Raw genomic sequence first — 24,401 nt, forward strand, 5'->3', positions numbered from 1 at the left:
CGGAAAATCAATCGGACGTTTTCTCTTTGGGATTTCTCATTCTTAATTGAATTGACTAATAACTAAAGTGAAATTAAGGCTAAAATCAACTCGCCTAGTCAAGCTCGTCCATAAAAATAGGTTTTTGAAGTTTATCATTTCAATTTCTTACTAAGTAAAATGGATCATTCTCAAGGTCCAACGCCTTAAAATGATCACCTTTTAAGTAAAAAAGAATCACTTGATAAAAAAGAACTACGTAGGTCTGATTTTCTCATCGCAATTGAAGAATACGTAGGAGCAAAGGTAAACACCCTTGTCGACCACAAAAAGGGAAAAAATATAAAAAGGGTATAAAGGATATAAAAGACATAAAAAGGGAACATAAAAAAATCAAAGTCATGTTTGCACATACGATTAAAGGCTGCCGTCCCTTGGGACGGACGTGTGAGGTGCTAATACCTTCCCCGTGCGTAAATACAACTCCCGAGCCTTTCACTTAAAAGTTCGTAGATCGCGTCTTTTCTGGTTTTTCCGACGTTTTCCTCAAATAAACGTTGGTGGCGACTCCGCGCGTATTCCTTTCGTGGAACACGCATCCCGCGAGTCACGCGTCGCCCTCTCGCCGAAGGGTAGGTTGCGACAGTTGGCGACTCCACTGGGGACTGTTTTTAGAGAGTTAGGCCATTTAATCTTGTGCAAAGTTTTGCCATGACTTACTCCTTTGTTGGTTTCCCTTCATTATGTTCTTGTGTATATAAACTCTTTATTGCTTTTAGTGCGTTTTAAAATTTATGCATGAGGTAAATATTTATTCATTTGATGCACACAAACACCAACACTATTTGCACACACTGTGAGTTGAAAAAGGGCCCTATACCCGGGTTCATAGGAACATAAGGAGTGGAGGTGAATCTGTGATCATGCTAGGTCTCCGACTTGCTTGATTACAGTGAACCCTCGTCTAGAGTTTTCCTCTTTGAAAACATATTGTTGCTAGTAGTCCCTACTGCTGTTGTATGTTCTTCGAAGGGGATAATACCTCTAGAAACCATCAAGAGAGATATGACTACCTTGGGGGGTTATCACTAAATGCCTAGTTAGTTCTCTCCCTTATAGGTCCCTTAAATAGGGGCACGGAGCAAATACGCTGCGTGCCATTTTTCACACTGCCATGCATAAGTATCATATACCCTTTTGCTTATGTTCAGTGAATATTGTCATACTATGTACATTCCCGCATTGCGTCTTTTGCATATGCATCGCATATGGGTTCTGTCTTGATCCCCTCTGTAAACAAATCATCGGAGGGTCCGTGTCGCCTTCTTAAAAACATACGTTGGGGCACTTTGTTACCCCTAGACGTTGTATCTAAGAAAGAGACAATTCCTCAGGCCCCCACATTCCTAGATTGCATCTGTGTCATATGCATTCCTTCATGCATTCATCCATTCCACCCATGAGATATCGGAGTTTTGATTTGCACCAGCTTTTTGTCTCACCTTAGTAAGCATGGGAACAAATCAAACCGGCAAGAGGTTTTACCAAGTCAAGGTTAAAAGCCTAGATACCACCAGCATCAAGGAATTAGGGCGGTTGATGGAACCTCTCCGAATGCAAGCCTTCCGCAAGACTTACGGAAAGATCTTAGAGTTGACCATAGCAGAGGTATCCATAGAAGCCATTGCATCACTCACCCAATACTACGACCAGCCTTTGAGATGCTTCACGTTCGGAGACTTCCAATTGGTACCAACCATTGAAGAATTTGAGGAAATTCTAGGATGTCCTCTCGGGGGAAGAAAACCATACCTTTCCTCCGGGTGTCTCCCCTCCTTGAGCAGAATTGCAATTGTGGTCAAGGATTCAGCAAGAGGTTTGGACCGCATAAAACAGACTCGAAACGGCATAGCGGGCCTACCACGGAAGTACCTAGAAGACAAGGCAAGGGGTATGGCCAATCAAGAAGATTGGGTCCCGTTTATGGATGTGTTAGCTTTGCTAATTTTTGGGGTCGTCCTCTTTCCAAATGTAGATGGTTTGGTAGACCTAGCAGCAATCGACGCTTTCCTTGCATACCACCATAGCAAGGAAAGTCCGATGGTAGCTGTCTTGGCAGATTTATTCGACACATTTGACCGAAGGTGCAAGAAGAGTAGCGCACGGATCATCTGTTGCTTGCCCGCTCTCTGTGTTTGGTTGGTTTCGCACCTGTCCCTGCAAGACACTAGGCATCCATGTCCGCTCCAGAGCCATCGCTCATGTACTGAAAAGAGAAGAATGGATTGGGACCAGCTTTTGGCTGGGATAGGAGGTAGAACAATCAATTGGTTCCCCCGATGGAAGGAAGGAAAGGAGGAAGTCCTTTTCTCATGTGGAGGATACCCAAACATTCCGCTGATAGGAACGAGGGGTTGTATTAACTACAATCCCGCGCTCGCTATAAGACAACTAGGGTACCCCATGAGGGGAGCACCGACAGAAGAAAGCATGTCTCCTTTCCTTGTGAGGGATTTCGGCGCGCAAAATTTCAAGGCTATACAAAGAATCCATAAGGCATGGGAAACCCCGTTAAGAAAAGATCAAGAACTTATGGGCATTCGTAATGGCATCATTGGTGGTTACCATGAATGGCTGAAAGTTCATATACGAGGTTTAGATTGGCTCGCCAAGTTAAAAGTCATCAGCGAAGAGAGTTTTGAAGCACCGGAAGAGGACGAAGAGGTCCAAGCTCTCAAAAGCGAGTTAGGAAAGGCGAAACTTGCCAAGGAGAAGTTCAAGTTGGTCGCTACACACATCCGGAAGGAGTGTGCCGGATTACGGGAAGAGAATGCAACTACCGCGAGAGCCCTTAACCAAGAGACCAAGAGGGCTCGCAAGGAAGAGTATGGCCGTAACAAATTTCGCGGAGCTCTGTGGGGTAGCAACAGTGAACTTAAGCTGCGAAGGGAAGAGAGGGACCAGTCGCGAGCACATAGCATGGTTTTGAAAGAGGAGTTAGTTGCCTGTTCAAGGTCCAAAATGAGCTTGTCTCAGCGTTTATGCGAGACGGAGACCAACATGCTAGCTATCATCACCAAGTACCAAGAAGAGTTAGGTCTAGCCACGGCCCACGAGCATAGGGTCGCGGACGAGTATGCCCAAGTATACGCGGAAAAAGAGGCTAGAGGAAGGGTGATCGACTCTTTACACCAAGAGGCAACCATGTGGATGGATCGGTTTGCTCTTACCTTGAACGGGAGTCAAGAACTTCCCCGATTGTTAGCCAAGGCCAAGGCGATGGCGGACACCTACTCCGCCCCCGAAGAAATTCATGGGCTTCTCGGCTATTGTCAGCATATGATAGACTTAATGACCCACATAATTAGAAATCGCTAGGAAACTTGTATGGTCTCTCAGACCTTGACTAGATACAACTTTTTGAAATAAAATGAGTTGGTCCCATGTTTCTACTCCAAAAAGCTTGTGCAAATCAAATCACTCCTGCATTTCATCTCTAGCATGCATTTTTTTTCTTTCTTTACCCACTCCTCACGTTTGGTTTTTTAGGGAAAAACACCATAGCTAAACGCGCCACAAGGCATCCCTATCGCACCAGATCCAAATCTAGAACGATGGGTGATCAAGAGGAGACACAGGAACAGATGAAAGCCGACATGTCGGCTCTGAAAGAACAAATGGCTTCCATGATGGAGGCCATGTTAGGAATGAGGCAGCTCATAGAGAAAAATGTGGCCACCGCTACCGCTGTCAGTTCGGCTGCCGAAGCAGACCCAACTCTCTTGGCAACTGCGCACCATCCTCCCTCAAACGTAGTAGGACGGGGAAGGGACACACTGGGGCACAATGGCAACCCTCACCTGGGATACAACCGAGCGACTTACCCTTATGGATTGCCGCCCAACTACTCACCACCCGTCCTGCAAGACGATGCGGGCCATCTTGCTTCTCCCGTCCTTGAAAGAGAACCTCTTCAACAGCCCGACGAGGTCCACAAAGACCCTCAAGACTATGCTCGAAGGGATGTCGAGTTCTATCCCCCGATCCCCGAAGGGCCGGCACCCAGCACGTTGCCTCAGCCCAACATCACGACACAACCAATAGTTTTGTCCACGGAAGGACCGCCCCCGACAACTGAAGAAAGGAGGAAGCTCGATCTCCTCGAGAAAAGATTGAGTGTCGTGGAAGGATTTGGGGACTATCCGTTCACAGACATGACGGATCTTTGCTTAGTACCCGATGTTGTTATCCCCCCGAAGTTCAAAGTGCCGAACTTCGACAAGTATAAAGGGACGACTTATCCCAAAAACCATCTCAAGATGTACTGTCACAAGATGGGCACACACTCTAAGGATGAGAAGCTATTAATACACTTCTTTCAAGATAGCTTGGCCGGAGCCGCAGTAGTTTGGTACACTAATTTGGAAGCTTCCCATATCCATACTTGGAAGGATCTGATTACTGCCTTCCTAAGGCAATATCAGTATAATTCCGATATGGCTCCCGATCGCACTCAGCTGCAGAATATGTTCAAGAAAGAGGGCGAAACCTTTAAAGAATACGCCCAGCGGTGGAGAGACCTGGCGGCACAAGTGGCTCCTCCCATGGTTGAGAGAGAGATGATCACCATGATGGTAGACACTCTGCCAGTGTTCTACTATGAGAAGCTAGTAGGTTACATTCCGTCCAGCTTCGCGGATCTAGTGTTCGCCGGGGAAAGAATCGAGGTAGGGTTGAAAAGAGGAAAGTTCGATTACGTTTCCTCCACGAGTGCGAATGCCAAAAGAATTGGGGCAACGGGGGCAAAAAGGAAGGAAGGAGATGCCCATGCCGTCTCTTTAACGCCCGCGTGGGTCAAACCCCCGCAGACACCTTATGGTACCCATCAGTACGCGCAACATCATCCGAGCTTCTCGGCTCATACTGGGAACGCCTCTAGTTCAGCACCCGTGCAGCCTAAAGCACCCACCTAGAGGGAAGCTCCCCAAGTTCCAACTCCGAACACGACTCGCCCGGCCGGTAATTCCAATGCAACAAGGAACTTCCCTCCGAGGCCATTTCAAGAATTCACCCCACTCCCAATGACGTACGAAGACCTCTTGCCGTCCCTCATCGCCAACCATTTGGCTGTGGTAACTCCCGGAAAGGTCCTCCAACCCCCTTTCCCAAAGTGGTATGACCCTAACGCAACTTGCAAGTACCATGGGGGTGTCCCGGGGCATTCCGTTGAAAAATGCGTGGCCCTTAAATACAAGGTCCAACATTTGATTGATGCTGGATGGCTGACCTTCCAAGAGGATCGGCCCAATGTGAGAACCAACCCTCTCGCCAATCATGGAGGGGGAGCAGTTAACGCCGTTGAGTCCGATAGGCCGCGCAAGTCTAAACCTTTAAGGGATGTGGCAACCCCTAGGAGGTTTATCTTTGAGGCCCTACAAAAGGGAGGTGTGATTCCCCATAGTGGGTGTAAGGAGGATTCCTGTTTGCTGCATTCCGGCGAGCTACATGACATGGAAACGTGTTTGGGAGTAGAGGAATTGTTACAGCGGATGATAGATCAAGGTCGACTGGAAGTTGGCAGTGAAGGAAGAGAAGAGCAACGTATATGCATGCAGTCCACGGATGGGAGCAGTGTTGCGAAGCCCAAACCCTTGGTGATATACTTCACTAAGGGCACAGCTTCGCAAAAGCCCGGACACCCCTTAGCAGCTAAACCTGTTCCTTTCCCGTACCAAAATAGCCACGCAATCCCATGGAGATATGCACCTCCGAGGGGGAAGGAAGAAGAAGCCACCGACGTCAGCTCGTTGTCGGCTAAGGTAACAAATATCATGGGACTGAGTGGTGTGACCCGTAGCGGTCGTGTGTTTGCGCCTCCGGACCTACCAGTCCAACCCGCGAACGTCAAGGGGAAAGGAAAAGTGGTGGAGGAACAAGATGGTGAAGCGCCCCACGCTTCGAATAAAGATATTCCGGCGAAAGGTCTTCCGGAGAAAAAGGATGGTAAAAAGGAGGTGTCGCTAGAGGAAGCCAGCGAGTTCCTCCGTATAATTCAGCAGAGCGAATTCAAGGTTATCAAACAGCTCAACAAAACTCCGGCTAGGGTCTCGCTGTTGGAGTTACTCATGAGCTCCGAGCCTCATCGGGCTCTGCTAGTAAAAGTTCTGAACGAGGCCCATGTGGCCCAAGACATCTCGGTAGAAGGTTTCGGAGGGCTGGTCAATAATATCACTGCCAACAACTATCTTGCCTTCGCCGAAGAAGAAATCCCCGCCGAGGGGAGAGGGCATAATAAAGCTTTGCATGTATCAGTCAAGTGTATGGACCATGTCGTAGCCAAAGTGCTCATCGATAATGGTTCTAGTTTAAACGTGATGCCTAAGAGCACTTAGGAGAAATTACCATTCAATGCTTCCCACTTAAAGCCGATTTCAATGGTGGTTCGTGCCTTCGACGGCACCCGCCGAGAGGTTAGGGGAGAGATCGATCTCCCAGTACAGATAGGCCCTCACACCTGTCAAGTTACCTTCCAAATAATGGATATTAACCCCCCCTACAGCTGTCTGTTGGGGCGCCCGTGGATCCACTTAGTGGGAGTTGTTCCCTCTACACTCCACCAAAAGTTGAAATTCGTAGTGGAAGGGCATCTGGTCATCGTATCAGGTGAGGAAGACATCTTGGTGAGCTGCTCATCCTCTATGCCTTATGCGGAGGCCGCAGAGGAGTCATTAGAAACCGCTTTCCAGTCTTTCGAGGTGGTAAGCATTTCCTCCGTGGATTCCTTTTCTGGGCAGCCTTGCCTGTCCGATGCAGCAGTAATGATGGCCCGAGTTATGTTGGGGAACGGTTACGAACCCGGAATGGGTTTGGGCAAAGACAACGGCGGCATAACTAGCCTGATAAATGCCAAAGGAAATCGTGGGAAGTATGGTTTAGGCTATAAGCCCACTCAGGCGGATATGAAGAGAAGCATCACGAGAAGGAAGAGCAGTGGTCAAAGCTCGCAGTTGAGACAAGAAAGTGAAGGGAGCCCGCCCTGCCACATAAGCAGAAGCTTTATAAGCGCAGGTTTGGGAGACGAAGGTCAAGTGGTCGCGATATACGAAGATGATGTCCCGAGTACATTGGATTTGGTACGACCATGCCCTCCTGATTTCCAGCTGGGAAATTGGCGAGTGGAGGAACGCCCCGGCGTTTATGCAACAAGCATAATGTAAACCTTTACGGTTTTAAAAGCTCTATAGTTGGGCCTAGGCTTTAGAGTTTTTCTTTTGTTAAGGCTTTGTGTCTTTTGTTTTCGAATTTATAATACAAGGATCTTTCTTCATCTGTTCCTATGTCTCTACCCATTCTCATCCATTTGCATGTTTACTTCTTTATTTCTGAAACGACAGATCCGATGACGAGTCCCCCGAAGGTACTAATACCTGGGACCCGTCTATCAACTTCGAGCAAGAAATGAATCAAACGGAAGATGAAGGGAACGAGGATGTGGGACTTCACCCAGAATTAGAAAGGATGGTCACCCATGAGGACCAAGAAATGGGGCCTCATCAAGAAGAAATAGAACTAGTAGACTTGGGAATTGGCAGTGGAAAAAGGGAAGTAAAGATAGGCACAGGTATTACCGCACCTATCCGTGAAGAATTAATAATCCTGCTAAGAGATTACCAAGACATCTTTGCTTGGTCATACCAAGATATGCCCGGTTTGAGTTCTGACATTGTAAAGCACCGATTACCTCTAAATCCCGAGTGTTCCCTGGTAAAGCAGAAACTGAGAAGGATGAAGCCCGAAACATCCTTGAAGATAAAAGAAGAAGTGAAGAAGCAATTTGACGCTGGTTTTCTGGCCGTCGCTCGGTATCCAGAATGGGTTGCCAACATCATACCGGTCCCTAAGAAAGATGGGAAAGTACGAATGTGTGTAGATTATCGGGACCTGAATCGGGCCAGTCCCAAGGACAATTTTCCTTTACCACACATCGATATCCTCGTAGATAACACAACCAATTTCGCTTTATTTTCCTTCATGGACGGTTTCTCCGGTTACAATCAGATAAAGATGGCGCCAGAGGATATGGAAAAGACTACTTTCGTCACCCTGTGGGGGACGTTCTGTTACAAGGTGATGTCCTTTGGACTCAAGAATGCCAGGGCAACTTATCAACGGGCCATGGTAGCTTTGTTCCGTGATATGATGCATCAAGAGATCGAGGTCTACGTGGACGACATAATTGCTAAATCTAAATCCGAGGAAGAACACCTTGTCAACCTGCGGAAGTTGTTCGAAAGGCTTAAGAAATATCAATTAAGGTTGAACCCCGCCAAGTGTACCTTTGGGGTCAAATAAGGGAAATTGCTTGGTTTCATTGTAAGCCAGAAAGGGATAGAGGTAGACCCCGAAAAGGTGAAGGCTATCCTTGAGATGCCGGAACCACGTACTGAGAGGCAAGTCCGAGGCTTCCTGGGACTCTTGAATTATATTGCCAGATTCATATCGCAGCTCACCGCCATTTGTGAGCCGTTGTTCAAACTCTTACGCAAAAACCAAACTGATCGCTGGAATGAGGATTGGCAAGAAGCTTTTGGAAGGATCAAAAAGTGCCTTATGAATCCTCCCGTGCTTATGCCACCAGTACCTGGAAGGCCTCTCATCTTGTACATGACAATCTTGGATGAGTCAATGGGGTGTATGCTGGGGCAACATGACGAATCCGGAAAGAAAGAGCACGCTGTTTACTACCTAAGTAAGAAGTTCACGACCTGTGAAATGAATTACTCCTTGCTCGAAAGAACGTGTTGTGCTTTAGTATGGGCGTCCCATCGCCTAAGGCAGTACATGCTGAGCCATACTACCTGGTTGATATCCAAGATGGACCCGGTTAAGTACATCTTTCAAAAGCCAGCTCTCACGGGACGAATCGCCCGGTGGCAAGTCCTGCTATCCGAGTTTGATATAGTTTACGTCACCCAAAAGGCGATAAAAGGAAGCGCCTTAGCAGATTATTTGGCTCAACAGCCTCTTAACGACTATCAGCCCATGCATCATATATTCCCGGATGAGGACATCATGGCCTTGTTTGAGGAAAAATTGGACGAAGATCGGGACAAATGGACCGTATGGTTTGACGGAGCGTCAAACATTCTAGGCCATGGCGTTGGGGCAGTATTGGTCTCTCCGGACAATCAATGTGTACCTTTCATAGCCAGGCTAGGATTCGACTGCACCAACAACATGGCCGAATATGAAGCATGTGCCCTGGCTGTCCAGGCAGCGATTGACTCCAATGTCAAACTACTCAAGGTGTACGGCGACTTAGCGTTGGCAATCCATCAGCTGAGGGGGGAATGGGAAACTAGAGATCCCAAGCTGATACCCTACAAAGCCTATATCAAGGAATTGGCTAAAACCTTTGATGAGATCTCCTTCCATCATGTTCCCCGCGAGGAGAATCAAATGGCGGATGCGCTTGCTACTTTGGCGTCTATGTTCCAATTAACGCCGCACGGGGATCTACCCTACATTGAATTTTGGTGTCGTGGCAAACCTGCGCATTGCTGCCAAGTAGAAGAGGAACGGGACGGTAAGCCTTGGTATTTCGACATCAAGCGATATGTCGTAAGCAAAGAATACCCGCCAGAGATTGCCGACAATGATAAGAGGACATTGAGGAGGTTGGAGGCCGGTTTCTTCATGAGCGGAAGTATACTGTATAAGAGAAACCACGACATGACACTCCTGCGGTGTGTGGATGCCAGGGAGGCAAATCACATGATCGAGGAAGTCCATGAGGGCTCGTTTGGAACGCACGCCAACGGGCATGCTATGGCCAGGAAGATCCTAAGAGCAGGTTATTACTGGCTTACTATGGAAAGTGATTGTTGTGTCCATGTAAGGAAATGCCACAAATGTCAAGCGTTCGCAGATAATGTCAATGCTCCACCGCATCCTCTGAATGTCATGTCCGCCCCTTGGCCTTTCTCCATGTGGGGAATAGATATCATCGGGGCCATTGAGCCCAAGGCCTCGAATGGTCATCGCTTCATCCTCGTAGCGATAGATTATTTCACCAAGTGGGTCGAGGCGGCTTCCTACACCAATGTCACGAGGGGTGTAGTGGTCAGGATCATTAAGAAAGAGATCATCTGCCGATATGGTTTGCCAAGGAAGATTATCACGGACAACGGCACCAACCTGAATAATAAGATGATGGGGGAAATGTGCGAGGAGTTTAAAATCCAGCATCACAGTTCCTCACCCTACCGGCCAAAGATGAATGGAGCCGTGGAAGCTGCCAATATGAATATCAAAAAGATTATCCAAAAGATGACCGTGTCATATAGAGATTGGCACGAAATGCTCACATTCGCGTTACACGGTTACCGAACCTCAGTGCAAATGTCAACTGGGGCAACGCCGTTCTCATTGGTATATGGGATGGAGGCTGTGTTACCGTTTGAGGTAGAAGTCCCGTCATTAAAGATCTTGGCAGAATCCGGATTAAAGGAATCAGAGTGGGCTCAAACGCGCTATGACCAGCTCAACCTCATTGAGGGTAAGCGCTTAACGGCCATGAGTCATGGGTGCTTGTACCAGCAAAGAATGAAGAATGCATTCGACAAGAAAGTACGCTTGCGCAAGTTCCATGAGGGAGACCTTGTGCTAAAGAAAATGTCCCATGCTGTCAAGGACAATCGAGGGAAATGGGCCCCGAACTACGAAGGGCCTTTTGTTGTGAAGAGGGCTTTTTCCGGAGGAGCCCTGGTGCTTACCAACATGGATGGCGAAGAGCTACCTTCACCCGTGAATTCTGATGTCGTCAAGCAATATTATACTTAGAATCTGGGGCAATTAAGGATGTCGCTGCATGTTCTTTATTGTTAGTGCTTAGCTCTACTGAGTGTTTAAAAGATTGGCTAAGATTTTGTTAAAACATAAGCACTTAGACAATGAAGGAAAGCTGGAGTTGCTGCACATGATGTCCAACGTTATGTCAAGGAATCAGATCGGGCTGCACAATGCACAAGGCAAGATAAAATGTCAAATGAAGAATTGAAGCTGCAGGATCCACGATGTCGGATACGATGTCCTGACATCCGGCTCGAAAATACTGGACACATAAATCTGTTATATCTTTAACAGAGTGTGCAGGATCCACGATGTCGGACACGATGTCCTGACATCCGGCCCGAAAATACTGGACACATAAATCTGTTATATCTTTAACAGATTAATGTGCAGTTAGCAACAGATTTGGTGATCTATCTTTAGGAACAAATTAAAAGATAATTAAAGTTCGAATTACAAACTTGAATAGTTCGTTCAGAGATTAAAGATTAAAGATAAAAACTAAAAGATCAAACTGTATCTTTTAGATCTTTAAGTGCAGATTTTCAGGAAAGTGATAGATCTCATCCAGCACAAGTAGTTGCAGCCCAGAAACGCACACTGCTATATAAACATGAAGGCTGCACGAGTTTTGTACCAAGTCCGGGATTGAAGAGTTATTTTGTGAGTTTTGGGACTTGAGTGTTTTGTGAGCCACCTTGATGTTACTCTAACATCAAGTGTTGGACCTGAGTGTGTAGAGTTGATCTCTATAGTGTGTGGAGTTGATCTCTATTGTTCAGAGAGCAATCTCTGGTGTGTATTCGATTTAATTGTAAACACGGGAGTGTGTTTGAGAGGGAGTGAGAGGGGTTTCTCATATCTAAGAGTGGCTCTTAGGTAGAGATTGCACGGGTAGTGGTTAGGTGAGAAGGTTGTAAACAGTGGCTGTTAGATCTTCGAACTAACACTATTTTAGTGGATTTCCTCCCTGGCTTGGTAGCCCCCAGATGTAGGTGACATTGCACCGAACTGGGTTAACAATTCTCTTGTGTTATTTACTTGTTTAATCTGTTCATACAGTCAAATATAATCTCCATGTTCTGAAGCGTGATGTCGTGACATCTGGTACGACATCTGTCCTCATTGATATCAGAATTTCAATTGGTATCAGAGCGGGCACTCGAAATCACTGAGTGAGATCTAGGGAGATAAATTCTGATGAACATGGAGAAAGAAGGAGGACCAGTGAACAGACCACCAATTCTGGATGGAACCAACTATGAATACTGGAAAGCAAGGATGGTGGCCTTCCTCAAATCACTGGATAGCAGAACCTGGAAAGCTGTCATCAAAGGCTGGGAACATCCCAAGATGCTGGACACAGAAGGAAAGCCCACTAATGAATTGAAGCCAGAAGAAGACTGGACAAAAGAAGAAGACGAATTGGCACTTGGAAACTCCAAAGCCTTGAATGCTCTATTCAATGGAGTTGACAAGAATATCTTCAGACTGATCAACACATGCACAGTGGCCAAGGATGCATGGGAGATCCTGAAAACCACTCATGAAGGAACCTCCAAAGTGAAGATGTCCAGATTGCAACTATTGGCTACAAAATTCGAAAATCTGAAGATGAAGGAGGAAGAGTGTATTCATGACTTCCACATGAACATTCTTGAAATTGCCAATGCTTGCACTGCCTTGGGAGAAAGAATGACAGATGAAAAGCTGGTGAGAAAGATCCTCAGATCTTTGCCTAAGAGATTTGACATGAAAGTCACTGCAATAGAGGAGGCCCAAGACATTTGCAACATGAGAGTAGATGAACTCATTGGTTCCCTTCAAACCTTTGAGCTAGGACTCTCGGATAGGACTGAAAAGAAGAGCAAGAATCTGGCGTTCGTGTCCAATGATGAAGAAGAAGAAGATGAGTATGACCTGGATACTGATGAAGGTCTGACTAAAGCAGTTGTGCTCCTTGGAAAACAGTTCAACAAAGTGCTGAACAGAATGGACAGGAGGCAGAAACCACATGTCCGGGACATCCCTTTCGACATCAGGAAAGGTAGTGAATACCAGAAAAGGTCAGAGGAAAAGCCCAGTCACAGCAAAGGAGTTCAATGTCATGGGTGTGAAGGCTATGGACACATCAAAGCTGAATGTCCCACTCATCTCAAGAAGCAGAGGAAAGGACTTTCTGTATGTCGGTCTGATGATACAGAGAGTGAACAAGAAAGTGATTCTGACAGAGATGTGAATGCACTCACTGGGAGATTTGAATCTGCTGAAGATTCAAGTGATACAGATAGTGAAATCACTTTTGATGAGCTTGCTGTATCCTATAGAGAACTATGCATCAAAAGTGAGAAGATTCTTCAGCAAGAAGCACAACTGAAGAAGGTCATTGCAAATCTGGAGGCTGAGAAGGAGGCACATGAAGAGGAGATCTCTGAGCTTAAAGGAGAAGTTGGTTTTCTGAACTCTAAACTGGAAAACATGACAAAATCAATAAAGATGCTGAATAAAGGCTCAGATATGCTTGATGAGGTGCTACAGCTTGGGAAGAATGTTGGAAACCAGAAAGGACTTGGGTTTAATCATAAATCTGCTGGCAGAATAACCATGACAGATTTTGTTCCTGCCAAAAACAGCACTGGAGCCACGATGTCACAACATCGGTCTCGACATCATGGAACGCAGCAGAAAAAGAGTAAAAGAAGTAAAAGAAAGAAGTGGAGGTGTCACTACTGTGGCAAGTATGGTCACATAAAGCCCTTCTGCTATCATCTACATGGCCATCCACATCATGGAACTCAAAGTAGCAGCAGCAGAAAGAAGATGATGTGGGTTCCGAAACACAAGATTGTCAGTCTTGTTGTTCATACTTCACTTAGAGCATCAGCTAAGGAAGATTGGTACCTAGATAGCGGCTGTTCCAGACACATGACAGGAGTTAAAGAATTCCTGGTGAACATTGAGCCCTGCTCCACTAGCTATGTGACATTTGGAGATGGCTCTAAAGGAAAGATCATTGGAATGGGAAAGCTAGTCCATGATGGACTTCCTAGTCTGAACAAAGTACTGCTGGTGAAGGGACTGACTGCAAACCTGATCAGCATCAGTCAGTTGTGTGATGAAGGATTCAATGTAAACTTCACAAAGTCAGAATGCTTGGTGACAAATGAGAAGAGTGAAGTTCTAATGAAGGGCAGCAGATCAAAGGACAACTGTTACCTATGGACACCTCAAGAAACCAGTTACTCCTCCACATGTCTATCCTCCAAAGAAGATGAAGTCAAAATATGGCATCAAAGATTTGGACATCTGCACTTAAGAGGCATGAAGAAAATCATTGACCAAGGTGCTGTTAGAGGCATTCCCAACTTGAAAATAGAAGAAGGCAGAATCTGTGGTGAATGTCAGATTGGAAAGCAAGTCAAGATGTCCCACCAGAAGCTTCAACATCAGACCACTTCCAGGGTGCTGGAACTACTTCACATGGATTTGATGGGGCCTATGCAAGTTGAAAGCCTTGGAGGGAAGAGGTATGCCTATGTTGTTGTGGATGATTTCTCCAGATTTACCTGGGTCAATTTTATCAGAGAGAAATCAGACACCTTTGAAGTATTCAAGGAGTTGAGTCTAAGACTTCAAAGAGAAAAAGACTGTGTCATCAAGAGAATCAGGAGTGACCATGGCAGAGAGTTTGAAAACAGCAAGTTTACTGAATTCTGCACATCTGAAGGCATCACTCATGAGTTCTCTGCAGCCATTACACCACAACAAAATGGCATAGTTGAAAGGAAAAACAGGACTTTGCAAGAGGCTGCTAGGGTCATGCTTCATGCCAAAGAACTTCCCTACAATCTCTGGGCTGAAGCCATGAACACAGCATGCTACATCCACAACAGAGTCACACTTAGAAGAGGGACTCCTACCACACTGTATGAAATCTGGAAAGGGAGGAAGCCAACAGTCAAGCACTTCCACATCTTTGGAAGTCCATGTTACATTTTGGCAGACAGAGAGCAAAGGAGAAAGATGGATCCCAAGAGTGATGCAGGAATATTCCTGGGATACTCTACAAACAGCAGAGCATATAGAGTATTCAATTCCAGAACCAGAACTGTGATGGAATCCATCAATGTGGTTGTTGATGATCTAACTCCAGCAAGAAAGAAGGATGTCGAAGAAGATGTCAGAACATCGGGAGACAATGTAGCAGATACAGCTAAAAGTGCAGAAAATGCAGAAAACTCTGATTCTGCTACAGATGAACCAAACATCAACCAACCTGACAAGAAACCCTCCATTAGAATCCAGAAGATGCACCCCAAGGAGCTGATTATAGGAGATCCAAACAGAGGGGTCACTACAAGATCAAGGGAGATTGAGATTGTCTCCAATTCATGCTTTGTCTCCAAAATTGAGCCCAAGAATGTGAAAGAGGCACTGACTGATGAGTTCTGGATCAATGCTATGCAAGAAGAATTGGGGCAATTCAAAAGGAATGAAGTTTGGGAGCTAGTTCCTAGACCCGAGGGAACTAATGTAATTGGCACCAAGTGGATCTTCAAGAACAAAACTAATGAAGAAGGTGTTATAACCAGAAACAAGGCCAGACTTGTTGCTCAAGGCTACACTCAGATTGAAGGTGTAGACTTTGATGAAACTTTCGCCCCTGTTGCTAGACTTGAGTCCATCAGATTGTTACTTGGTGTAGCTTGCATCCTCAAATTCAAGCTGTACCAGATGGATGTGAAGAGCGCGTTTCTGAATGGATACCTGAATGAAGAAGCCTATGTGGAGCAGCCAAAGGGATTTGTAGATCCAACTCATCCAGATCATGTATACAGGCTCAAGAAGGCTCTCTATGGATTGAAGCAAGCTCCAAGAGCTTGGTATGAAAGGCTAACAGAGTTCCTTACTCAGCAAGGGTATAAGACTCTCTTTGTCAAACAAGATGCTGAAAACTTGATGATAGCACATATATATGTTGATGACATTGTGTTTGGAGGGATGTCGAATGAGATGCTTCGACATTTTGTCCAACAGATGCAATCTGAATTTGAGATGAGTCTTGTTGGAGAGCTGACTTATTTTCTGGGACTCCAAGTGAAGCAGATGGAAGACTCCATATTCCTCTCACAAAGCAAGTATGCAAAGAACATTGTCAAGAAGTTTGGGATAGGAAATGCCAGCCATAAAAGAACACCTGCACCTACTCACTTGAAGCTGTCAAAAGATGAAGCTGGCACCAGTGTTGATCAAAGTCTGTACAGAAGCATGATTGGGAGCTTACTATATTTAACAGCTAGCAGACCTGACATCACCTATGCAGTAGGTGTTTGTGCAAGATATCAAGCCAATCCCAAGATAAGTCACTTGAATCAAGTAAAGAGAATTCTGAAATATGTAAATGGCACCAGTGACTATGGGATTATGTACTGTCATTGTTCAGATTCAATGCTGGTTGGGTATTGTGATGCTGATTGGGCTGGAAGTGCAGATGACAGAAAAAGCACTTCTGGTGGATGCTTCTATCTGGGCAACAATCTTATTTCATGGTTCAGCAAGAAGCAGAACTGTGTGTCCCTATCTACTGCAGAAGCAGAGTATATTGCAGCAGGAAGCAGCTGTTCACAACTAGTTTGGATGAAGCAGATGCTCAAGGAGTACAATGTCGAACAAGATGTCATGACATTGTACTGTGACAACATGAGTGCTATTAATATTTCAAAAAATCCTGTTCAACACAGCAGAACCAAGCACATTGACATTAGACATCACTATATTAGAGATCTTGTTGATGATAAAGTGATCACACTGAAGCATGTTGACACTGAGGAACAAATAGTAGATATTTTCACAAAGGCATTGGATGCAAATCAGTTTGAAAAACTGAGGGGCAAGCTGGGCATTTGTCTGCTAGAAGACTTATTGCAATTACTTCTATTTGAATGTGCTCAAACGTTAATAGCACATTCATTACTGAGCCAAAACAGATTCGACCGTTGCTTCACACGTCTCTCTACATTCCTCATTCAAACTCATATTTTCGTGGTAATCTCGTTTTCATCAGCATTCCCCAACACCTCTCAGAGATTCACGAAACCACACCAAAGGCTCTGCTTCTCCATGGCTACCTCACCAAAAGAAACTTCAGCTCCTGGTTCATCCTCTGTACCATCATCTCCATCATCCACCAAAGCACCATCACACCAGGAACGACCTGAATTCAATATCCAACCCATCCAAATGATTCCTGGTTCAGCCCCTGTTCCTGAGAAACTGGTTCCCAAAAGACAACAGGGAGTGAAGATTTCTGAAAACCCTAGCCCTGCAACAAGTCCTAGGGAAGTAGACACAGAGATGGATAAGAAGATCCGCAGTATTGTGAGTAGCATTTTGAAAGATGCTTCTGTCCCTGATGCTGATAAAGATGTTCCAACATCTTCCACCCCAAATGTTTCTGTGCCTGATGCTGATAAAGATGTTCCAACATCTTCCACTCCAAATGCTGAAGTCCTCCCTTCACCCAGTGAAGAGGAATCAACAGAGGAAGAGGATCAAGCCACAGAGGAGACCCCTGCACCAAGGGCACCAGAACCTGCTCCAGGTGACCTCATTGACCTAGAAGAAGTAGAATCTGATGAGGAACCCATTGCCAACAAGTTGGCACCTGGCATTGCAGCAAGACTACAAAGCAGAAAGGGAAAAACCCCCATCACTAGGTCTGGACGAATCAAAACTATGGCACAGAAGAAGAGCACTCCAATCACTCCTACCACATCCAGATGGAGCAAAGTTGCAATCCCTTCCAAGAAGAGGAAAGAAATTTCCTCATCTGATTCTAATTATGATGTCGAACTAGATGTTCCCGACATCAAGCGGGCCAAGAAATCAGGGAAAAAGGTGCCTGAAAATGTCCCTGATGCACCATTGGACAACATCTCATTCCACTCCATTGGCAATGTTGAAAGGTGGAAATTTGTATATCAACGAAGGATTGCTTTAGAAAGAGAACTGGGAAGAAATGCCTTGGATTGCAAGGAGATCATGGACCTCATCAAGGCTGCTGGACTGCTGAAAACTGTCACCAAGTTGGGAGATTGCTATGAAAGTCTAGTCAGGGAATTCATTGTAAACATTCCCTCTGACATAACAAACAGAAAGAGTGATGAGTACCAGAAAGTGTTTGTCAGAGGAAAATGTGTTAGATTCTCCCCTGCTGTAATCAACAAATACCTGGGCAGACCTACTGAAGGAGTGGTGGATATTGCTGTTTCTGAGCATCAGATTGCCAAGGAAATCACTGCGAAACGAGTCCAGCATTGGCCAAAGAAAGGGAAGCTTTCTGCAGGGAAGCTAAGTGTGAAGTATGCAATCCTGCATAGGATTGGCGCTGCAAACTGGGTACCCACCAATCACACTTCCACTGTTGCCACAGGTTTGGGTAAATTTTTGTATGCTGTTGGAACCAAGTCCAAATTTAATTTTGGAAACTATATTTTTGATCAAACTGTTAAGCATTCAGAATCTTTTGCTGTCAAATTACCCATTGCCTTCCCTACTGTATTGTGTGGCATTATGTTGAGTCAACATCCCAATATCTTAAACAACATTGACTCTGTGATGAAGAGAGAATCTCCTCTATCCCTGCATTATAAACTGTTTGAGGGGACACATGTCCCAGACATTGTCTCGACATCAGGGAAAGCTGCTGCTTCAGGTGCTGTGTCCAAGGATGCCTTGATTGCTGAACTCAAGGACACATGCAAGGTGCTGGAAGCAACCATCAAAGCCACCACAGAGAAGAAAATGGAGCTGGAACGCCTGATCAAAAGGCTCTCAGACAGTGGCATTGATGAAGAAGAAGCAGCTGTGGAAGAAGAAGCAGTTGAGGAGGAAGAAGAAGCAGCTGAGGATGAAGAAGAAGCAGCTGAGGAAGAGGAAGATGCAGCAGAGGATACAGAATCAGATGATGATGATTCTGAAGCCACCCCATGACCATCAGACCTTTAGTTTTGCTTTTTACTCTTACTAGCTATAGGGGCATGTCCCTTTGAACAATTAATTTGCTATTGGTCTGTAATATTTGCATGCATTCTACTTTTGTCAAATTCTGTCTAAAAAGGGGGAGTAATAGTATTTAGTATTATGCATGATTTATGATTTTGGAGTTGTATGATACGATGTATGCATGATTCATGATTTTGAGGGGGAGTTGTATGTATATGATTTTGAGGGGGAGACTGCTGCTGATGATGACTGATGTAAGCTACTGTAACTACGAGTAGCTGATAGAAGATGCTGCAGTAAGAGCATGGAGACAGGGGAAGCAGAACGCTGATGTCACATGAGATGTCTTGACATCCTGGAAAAGACTTGTAGATTTGCAACTTGCAGAATGCCGCAGTGAACTGCTTCACAGCAGTAAGAGCATGGAGACAGGGGGAGCAGAAAGCTGATGTCACGTGAGATGTCTTGACATCCTGGAAACGACTTGCAACTTGCAGAATTTTGCTGTCGCCATTACCAATTCCGCTGTGCTTGATTACTCTGATAATGAAAGTTGCTGATCCCACTTGCATAACTGCTCGTACCTGCTCAGGAAGTGTCTAAGTATGTTTTAGACAAAATTTGCCAAAGGGGGAGATTGTTAGTGCTTAGCTCTACTGAGTGTTTAAAAGATTGGCTAAGATTTTGTTAAAACATAAGCACTTAGACAATGAAGGAAAGCTGGAGTTGCTGCACATGATGTCCAACGTTATGTCAAGGAATCAGATCGGGCTGCACAATGCACAAGGCAAGATAAAATGTCAAATGAAGAATTGAAGCTGCAGGATCCACGATGTCGGATACGATGTCCTGACATCCGGCTCGAAAATACTGGACACATAAATCTGTTATATCTTTAACAGAGTGTGCAGGATCCACGATGTCGGACACGATGTCCTGACATCCGGCCCGAAAATACTGGACACATAAATCTGTTATATCTTTAACAGATTAATGTGCAGTTAGCAACAGATTTGGTGATCTATCTTTAGGAACAAATTAAAAGATAATTAAAGTTCGAATTACAAACTTGAATAGTTCGTTCAGAGATTAAAGATTAAAGATAAAAACTAAAAGATCAAACTGTATCTTTTAGATCTTTAAGTGCAGATTTTCAGGAAAGTGATAGATCTCATCCAGCACAAGTAGTTGCAGCCCAGAAACGCACACTGCTATATAAACATGAAGGCTGCACGAGTTTTGTACCAAGTCCGGGATTGAAGAGTTATTTTGTGAGTTTTGGGACTTGAGTGTTTTGTGAGCCACCTTGATGTTACTCTAACATCAAGTGTTGGACCTGAGTGTGTAGAGTTGATCTCTATAGTGTGTGGAGTTGATCTCTATTGTTCAGAGAGCAATCTCTGGTGTGTATTCGATTTAATTGTAAACACGGGAGTGTGTTTGAGAGGGAGTGAGAGGGGTTTCTCATATCTAAGAGTGGCTCTTAGGTAGAGATTGCACGGGTAGTGGTTAGGTGAGAAGGTTGTAAACAGTGGCTGTTAGATCTTCGAACTAACACTATTTTAGTGGATTTCCTCCCTGGCTTGGTAGCCCCCAGATGTAGGTGACATTGCACCGAACTGGGTTAACAATTCTCTTGTGTTATTTACTTGTTTAATCTGTTCATACAGTCAAATATAATCTCCATGTTCTGAAGCGTGATGTCGTGACATCTGGTACGACATCTGTCCTCATTGATATCAGAATTTCATTTATCTTTATGTGTTTTCTGGATTCCCCCCAGGGATTTCCCGTCTGCTGTACCTCTCGTTACAATCTTTCAAAGAAATGAACGTGGATTCGAGGCTTTAGTCCTCACTTTGGTTTCAAACCTTGCGTTGATTTGTGATCACCTGAGCCCTTCCGCTCAGTTCATGGGATGCCCCAAGCGCTTAATTAAAATTGAACCTAAACCAACTTTCGCTAAAATTTGCTGCGTTTGAAAACATTCATGCATACGCATACGCATGCATATTGTTGTGGTAAAACAGGGGCAGGATCATCTTGAGCTACCTTCTGGGGTAGGGACAAAACATGGACAGCAGAAACCAATCAAGGTAAGACAACGACGCGGTCAAGATTGGCCAAACCTGGTTGTTTATTACTTGCAGGTACTTAGGAACGGATGCAAGTGGGGATGGAGTCACGACCGACTGATCGTTGCCCTTTCTCTGCGCTAAACAAGCAGAGAATGTCGCTGCAAGGCAGCCCCGTATCCTTTGTATTCACATTTTTCTTTTATTATTTGTTTGTTTTAAAATAAGTAATCGACGCCTAATTCTAACTTAAGTAAGTTCAAGTTAGGCGGGCCGCTAACCCATGAGAAAGGAGGGGACATGGTTAATGTTCCCCTAAAAAAAAAAAATGCAGGTCAGATCGCCTGGGCGAGCTGAGCTCGCCTGGGCGAGCTGAGCTTGCCTGTGCGAGCAACCCCTGCACCAAAATATAAAAGTGACGAAAGGGGGGGACGTTTTTGCATTCAAAAACTTCTTTTCCCCCCTTTCAAAAGCCATACCCACGGAATTTACGAGTTTGCAGCCCTAGGATCTCTATTTTTCGCATTCTTCGATTCCGTTTTGCGCTTTTATTCATCACCAACAAGTAAGTATTCCATCCTTAAGCTTTCTAGCTTTTCATTGGTGTGTTTTGATCTCCTTTTGGTGCTCTAAATTGTGGGAATGTGCTCAAATATGTGGGGCAATTTTGGTTTGTTTTCTTGCTTGATTGGGTTGAATTGGGGATTTGTATGAGATGGCCCTAGGCCTATAATGCATTTTGAAGTAATGGGGCATGCCACATTGTCCCCATTTTCTTGCTATTGATGCCTAAACGCGCGCCCACTAAGTGTTCGGTGAAATGCCTCAATGGCATTAGCGTGTGATTTTCGTAGGGAAACAACCCATGGGGCGTTTTGGTTTGCACATTTTTCTATTTTTTGGACATGCATTCAGTTTCGAAAGGGCTAGAGTAATTGCCCCACATATATCCTAGGCCTAAGAACCAAAGTTTTTATGCAAAAGAACACAAGAGGAGGTGCATATTGGGTAAAGTTACCCCTTTTGGCCAGCAATCAGCTATGAGCCACACTACAATAATTTCCCTACGCCTAGGTGTTTAGGAATTTTGCTCATCATAAATGTGTAGGTTTAGAATAGGTAGCAAAATACCTTTGGCAAGTTACACTTTGGGTGTGGTAGCAAAATACTTGGATGTATGTACATGTAATTTTTGGTAGTCAAAATGTCTCACAAAAATATATATATATGTTGCATGTTATGTAAAGAAAATACATTACAAAAATACCTTTTAATTTGAATGCAATTTTAGTCAGCAAAAGAAAATATACTTGAATTTGCATGCGGCTTTAGGTAGCAAAAACACTTGAATAAAGCATGAAATGTAGCACCTTATTGTGTAGATAGCCAAGATTCATCACAAAGTTTGTATATGCATAGGTATTAGAAATACCAGAATGTGCACGTGTGCAATTTTGGGTAGCCAAAATGCTTTGAGTATGCATGTATGTAAATTTAGCAAAGGAAGTGCATGTGATGTAGATAGCAAATACACCTTGGAAGTACATATAAATAATCTAGGTAACGAAGGTGCCTTGATTGTGCATTTTTCTTAGTTAGAAGAATATCTTGTGCGAGTGAATGTTCGTAAAGAAGTATGTGCATGAGTTTACTCTAAATTTACATTGATGTTTGTGTTTATTAAAGGAGGTTGTATGCCATTTTTGTTTTAAGAGTAGCATTTCTTGGTAAAACTAACTTTCCAAATGTTTGCCTTCGCAGGAAATGGCCCCGAGGAAGCTTGCCTCAAAGAGGTCCAGGAAGGATAAGGCGGCCGAAGGAACTAGTTCCGCTCCTGAGTATGACAGTCACCGCTTTAGGAGCGTTGTACACCAGCAGCGCTTCGAGGCCATCAAGGAATGGTCGTTTCTCCGGGAGCGACGCGTCCTGCTCAGGGACGACGAGTATACTGATTTCCAGGAGGAAATAGGTCGCCGGCGGTGGGCATCACTGGTTACCCCCATGGCCAAGTTCGATCCGGAAATAGTCCTCGAATTTTATGCCAATGCTTGGCCAACAGAGGAGGGCGTGCGTGACATGAGGTCCTGGGTAAGGGGTCAGTGGATCCCGTTTGATGCAGATGCTATCGGCCAGCTCCTGGGATATCCGTTAGTGCTGGAAGAGGGCCAGGAGTGCGAGTATGGCCACAGGAGGAACTGGTCTGATGGGTTCGATGAGGAGGCCATCGCCCAGCTGCTATGTATACCGGGGCAAGATTTTGCCCGGACTGCTGCAGGGAGGCGATTGCGAATTATGCGCACCAACATGACCACCCTGACTCAGATATGGATGACTTTGCTGCTCAGCAACATCCTGCCCACCGACCATAATTCCGACCTCCCCCTGCCGAAGTGTCAGCTGGTGTACGCCATCCTGACGCGGATGAGCATCCATGTGGCTCAGTTAATCGCTGATGCCATTTATTTTTTTGCAGGTATGGCGCCTACCAGGCACCCTTCGGATCCAGATAAGTCCAACAGGGCCTTGGGATTTCCCTCGCTGATCACAGGACTCTGCCAGTCGTTTGGAGTCCCCGTTGCACCTACCAAGGTAATTCGACCGCCCATCACCCGGGCTTTTATTGAGAAGTACTGTACCCAGAGACAGGCTCAGGGTGATGCTCCACAGGCCGCAGGCGCGCCACCACCACCTCATCAGGCTGGCCAGGCTGGGTCATTTGACATGGACCAGTATTTACGGTATTTGGTTCGCCTGCAGGCAGCCAACCACCGGGCACATGTACAGACCCATGATTGTCTGTACCAGATGAGCCTCAGCATGCAGAGCCAGGGCTTCGTTCTTTTTCATGCCCTACTCCAGACCAGTTCAGGGCAGAGGTCGCGTGGCCCGGAGATTGGCCCGAGGCCCAAGCAGGAGAGGCGCCCCCAGAAGCTCCCGGCGATGGCGAGGAGGCCCACGAGGACGAGGAGATGACCAATTTGCTTGACTTCTTGGGAGGGAGTGGAGCTACATGATTGGGAGATCCCCAGATTCATGTTTTCTTTCATATTTCGTTTATCATTTTTTATGTTATGTTATTTTTTTGACTTGAGGGACTAATGTTTGTTTTTGTTGTTTCGATTGTCATTTGTACAACGCATACATTTTTGTTTGGATTGTTGCGTTAGTGTTTATATCATTACTATCAACGATGTTTGAAATTCTGGAACCGTGTAGAGTTCTTCGTTTAGGAACATCGTCCAAAATAATAATAATAATAATAAAACAAACAAAAATCATGATAAAAATAAAAATAACAAAAAAATGAAAAAGAGAGCAAATAAGAAAAGAAGAGAGCAAATAAGGAAAAGAAGAGAGCAAGTAAGGAAAGAAGAGAGCAAGTAAGAAAAAAAAGAGAGAGCAAGTAAGAAAAAAGAAAAAAAATAAGTTGTCTAGCTGAAAAACCAACATGTTTTTGAAAAGAGATTACTTCCAACTTTTCTTTGAAAAAAT

Source organism: Glycine soja, chromosome 20 (genome assembly GCF_004193775.1).
Source record: "Glycine soja cultivar W05 chromosome 20, ASM419377v2, whole genome shotgun sequence".
Taxonomy (NCBI): domain Eukaryota; kingdom Viridiplantae; phylum Streptophyta; class Magnoliopsida; order Fabales; family Fabaceae; genus Glycine; species Glycine soja.